General features: G+C 39.6%; 1 long non-coding RNA gene across 1 annotated transcript in view; it reads right to left on the bottom strand.

The window, feature by feature from the left end:
- Positions 1–4,327, bottom strand: part of LOC106817703 — a 5,996-nt gene extending 1,669 nt beyond the window's left edge. Inside the window, exons 1-2 of the long non-coding RNA XR_001395092.1 lie at positions 3,988–4,327; positions 3,555–3,642 (exon numbers count right to left, since the gene is read on the bottom strand). This is a non-coding gene — a long non-coding RNA (uncharacterized LOC106817703). The remainder of the gene's footprint in view (positions 1–3,554; positions 3,643–3,987) is intronic.
- Positions 4,328–5,024: the final 697 nt, after the last annotated feature.

The following is a 5,024-nucleotide window of genomic DNA, read 5'->3' as shown; positions in this document are numbered from 1 at the left end:
GGGTGGTCGGCGCGGCTGCCTGGGACAACCACACCCGCTGCCCACATGCACAACAACTCCCTCTCAACCGCTTTCGCATCATCCATCATCGCATACTACATCAAACACGCTTGCGTCGACTAACCATTATGGTAACTACTGTTGCGACATTTCTAAAGCACAACTACTATTTCTACCATCTGCAACCACACTTTACACTAGCTTATTGAGGCTGGGATTGGAGGGCATGCTAACATTTTGGTAATTCAAACATCATGCATGCTAATTTTCCTTACTAGCTCTACCCTACAGTTGAGTAATTCCTTTCTTGATCCAGGAAAGCGGCGCTAACGCTAAACCATTAGGAGGTTCCCACTCTTGACTATCATATGATTAATGATTAATATTTGATAATCCTGAACCTAACCCATAAGCCTAAAATGATCATTAAACCACAAACTAATATGTGACCATTATATATAATAATATTATGACACAGTGCTCAATTTAACAGTCCGTCCGGTCGTCCCGTTGACGACTGGATTTTCTCTCGCTCGTGCATACTACAAATTGCTTCCGTTTGGTTGTCGCGGTGTCCAACCTCTAAATTATATTTTGAAATTTGCTTAATTTCAATTTTTGCTCATTAGTGAATCTGACACAGTGTTATGTAAATGTTACGAAATAAATTTCATGCAACTTCAATTACTATTATTATTACGTCATGGATCCCAGCAGTCATTTAACCACATTACCAAATAGTTTATATTCTCTTCAGTATAATTGAGGTGAAACAATGCGAATGGCCATGTCCCTGCCTTTTGTTCCACTGCAATACGTACAAACTGTACCATGATGTTAGGCCTTTTGCTTCTACAGACTTGAGCATCACGTGAGCAGAGCGCACCTGGCAGCACATGTGTAAATAATATGGAAACCGAAGAGAAAGACTTGAACTCTTGAGGACATACCATATGCCTACTCTCTTGTTGTCCTCTGGACAACCCAAAAAAAAATCTTAAAATTGAGCACTGATTATGTTCTTATGACCATTAATGACATTAAAGTTGGGAACACTCCTAATGGAGTATCACCCTAGGAAGAAGCTTTGGCATTGACTTTCATGTACATCACGGTTTTTTCTACATTTTCCTAATTTTTGTGTGGGATTCATTAACTCCACATACATATATATATATATATATATATATGTATATATAGATCATTATATACCGTATTTACTTGTGGGGTGAAGTGTTATAGATTATTGTCTTAAGAAAGGGTCTTTACAATGTTTATAGAGAAACCATGGCAGCAACAACTGCAGCTCCTGTATGAAGATATTCTAATCTTGTGCCTCGGCTATAGTAGTTTGCAACATTTCTTACGATAATATATCCTTGTATAGACTTTTCGTATATCGTGTTCTTCTTCTATATTATGAAATCAGATGACAGGTTCAGGGGTGCCTGAGGTGCCAGAGTTGCTGGTGAATCATGGGACTGCATGCAAACTTTGAAGTGATGTTGGTGCTCCTCTCCTACCCTCTCTTGTCATGGGTCTCTTGTCCTGTCCTGGGTCTGGTCTCCTCTCCTCTCCTGAGTGAGAAAATGAATATCGTTCAGTTAAATAGCATTTAGGTATAAATATAATTGCACTTTTGTGATTAGCCCTCGGTCTGTAACGTGCAAAATAAATTGTGAAATGCGCAACTTTTTTAGGGTGGCAGCACGGTCACAGGTGTCATGTCAACGCCCAAAAATGAAGATTTTGAAATGATTCAAAATGGTCGTGATGATGAGGATTTTGAGATTTTGAGATTTTGAATATATATGTGCTATTATTTATAAATCTACTATCATAATATACTCTCAAATTCTAGAGTAAAGTATTCCTTTAATAATAATTATGAAACCAGTCGGCAAGCTCAAAAGACCAGACCTAGAATAACTTCTCTGGGCTTAGTTTTCATACATTGAAAAGTACGATAATTTAGTCAAGATGGCTGCGCCAATATGCAATATGTGCGTGCGGTTTGGCATTTATAATAGTGGCTGGTTGCGATAACGATGACATTTCTTGCACAAGATTTCTTAGCGTGTATCAGTCGCACCCCTTTTTTCATTGAAGTTGTGTATAAAAAATGGTTACTTACAACGAGTAAATACGGTACATAATGATCTCTCTCTCTCTCTCTCTCTATATATATATATATATATTGTGGTGACGAGAAATGATATTGTGCAATAACAGGGGAGATGATGCAATAATATGAGTCATGTCACATGCTCAAAGGGGTGAGAAAATAAGAATATTGAAGTCGGGGTGTGGCTCTCGTATGCAGACCCACGCATGTATGTTGCAACATATGTATTAGAATAAAGCCGTCTATAATATACAACTATTACAAGGCGTCTTCGACCATCACTGTCTACGATCACTGACCGACGAGTAAGAGAACAACGAATACCAGTCTTACAATATGGAAGTTAGTACTACCTAAAAGCTAGTAGCTATAGCTTAATTGTTGCTTGACCACCAATGGGTTGAGAGGAATCGATTAAAAACACACCGGATGGGCCAGACACTGCAACACTCCATTAGTCATTACCATCAACAAATTCCACATTGGACAGAGCGAGGTTTCTACTCCATAATGTACATACACGTATACTGTTACTAAGACGATATTACAATAGCCCAGGTTGCTACTTGCTTTTTCCTAAATTATAATATATCACTACCCGAAACAGTGGCCATGATGCCTCACCCACAGGAACTTGGAACGTCTCAATAAAATAACAGTTCATAAACACACAATGTATTTACTACCAAAGTCTTAATGTTTCTCTACTCTATTTTGCCTAGTATTGTTGAGAACTTGCTGTAAATGCCGTTTAAATGCTCATCTGCAACACACAAGTACATCGCACGCCCGACCTGTGCACAAATAAGAAGAATAAGAGAGTATAAGAGAACCCTTAGGCAAAATAGAGTAGAGAAACATTAAAGGCTCACAATATGCGCATCCAAACGCTAATTTCTCCAGTACTAGACTAGCAAATACTTCGTGTCATGCATAATCATACTACCTTTTTCCTAGGATCAAGAAAGGAATTACTCACTGTAGGGTAGAGCTAGTAAGGAAAATTAGCATGCATGATGTTTGAATTACCAAAATGTTAGCATGCTCCAATCCCAGCCTCATAAGCTAGTGTAAAGTGTGGTTTGCAGATGGTAGAAATAGTAGTTGTGTTTAGAAATGTCGCGACAGTAGTTGCATAATTGGTTAGTCGACGGCAGCGTGTTTGATGTAGATGCGATGATGGAGATGCGAAACGGTTGAGAGGGAGTTGTTGTGCATGTGGGCAGCGGGTGTGGTTGTCCGGGCGTGCGCAACTTTCTTTGTTAGCTAGAAATACATGTATAAAGGGAAAAAGGTTCTTGGTTGTGAGGGAGATCAAACGTGAGTGTGCGAGGCATGCGGCTGCGTGCCTCTGTGAGCGCGCATGTGGGTTGAGAAACAATAATACTATTTGCTGAACACGGAGTTTTCCTTTTCACTTTCAACTTACAACAAATCTACTTTGAAACGGGTAACGTCATCTTCCTCGTTACACTAGCACCTTGGCACCAATTATTCCTCGTCTCTCTCTGATATGCCTGCATATCAAACATGCCGCTATAAAACACATACAGAGTGAACGGATAACAGGATAACAAATAATCTAGCTTGCACCAGTATTTATACCATATATTACCCACCAGATATAATTTTTACAATTAAATATTGATTTAAAATAATAAATCAGTCTACAATTGTATATACAGAATACATATTTCTACAATTCAATATTAATTTCTAAAATAAATCAGTCTTAAACATTGTCAATTGGTTCCAATTTATGTTTGTACTTCTGAATACAGAAAATATTTCAAGGAACAGCTGTGTCCCCATGTCACTGACAAGATGACATGTGGACAGCTATGCTGCAATCACACACTTACCTTGCTCCATACCTGTCCACCCAACACACGAGTCTTCCTAACCAATGGTGATATGGGAAGTATCAAGCGATGAGTCCCGACTGATCCAACGGAGATTGGGAAAGGTGAAAACACTGATGTTGAATGGCAAAGTTAGGTACCCTTCAGCCACAGCAGAGCCTTGACACATCTGATGGGATGAAAGCAAAATAACAGCCTATGCCATCTTCATAAATCCGGCGTGGAACCAAGATGTGCAGTCGTCGCACGCCACGGTTTAATGTACAGTGTACTCAGAAAGGGTCTTTACAATGTTTATAGAGAAACCATGGCAGCAACAACTGCAGCTCCTGTATGAAGATATTCTGTGGTCGTGTGTGTGTGTAGGCGTGAGTGCGCTGTCGCGTGCGTCGCCGCGACCGCGTGTGTGTGTGTGTGTGGGTGTGTGTGTGTGGTGTGTGTGTGGTGTGCGTGTGTGTGTGTGTGCTGGTGGTGTGTGCGTGGTGGTGTGTGTGTGTGTGTGTTTTGTGTGATGTATATATATGTGTTTTTATATGACTGTAAAAGCGTATTATAGCGTATAATATCCCACATTTTGTGCTTGAGGGGGTTTAAAAGTTTGCTGAGAAAATGCATATTATTAAAAAAATAACTAGAGATGCGCGCTTTCACTACTTTAAAATGGCGTAGATCTTTTGTTGTTTCATTAAATTATAACACTCTGACACAAAGATTAAATGCCAGTTTTCTTGCTGTAATGATACTCGGTATGAAGAAGTTCGAGGAGACTTGTAAACTTCCATAGGTTACGAGGTTAAGCTCTTCTCCATGAGTCCTAATGATAAAGTTAGCATTGCCATTTAATTAAGAGATAAGACATGGGCGCATGGCACTTGGTCAGCCCGCCGACCAGCACTCGGGTATGCTTCTCACCAGGCTAATATAGCAATTTTCTGCTCTTATATATGAGAGCAAATGTTTTTGTAGCTCACTGTTGACTAAGGTATATAGTAGTCAAATTGTAGTGATACGAATGGGCTTACAAATGCCTGCCTCAT

The sequence above is a fragment of the Priapulus caudatus genome, unplaced genomic scaffold (genome assembly GCF_000485595.1).
Source record: "Priapulus caudatus unplaced genomic scaffold, Priapulus_caudatus-5.0.1 Scaffold1833, whole genome shotgun sequence".
Taxonomy (NCBI): Eukaryota; Metazoa; Priapulida; class Priapulimorpha; order Priapulimorphida; family Priapulidae; genus Priapulus; species Priapulus caudatus.
This window is presented reverse-complemented; position numbering and strand designations above follow the sequence as displayed.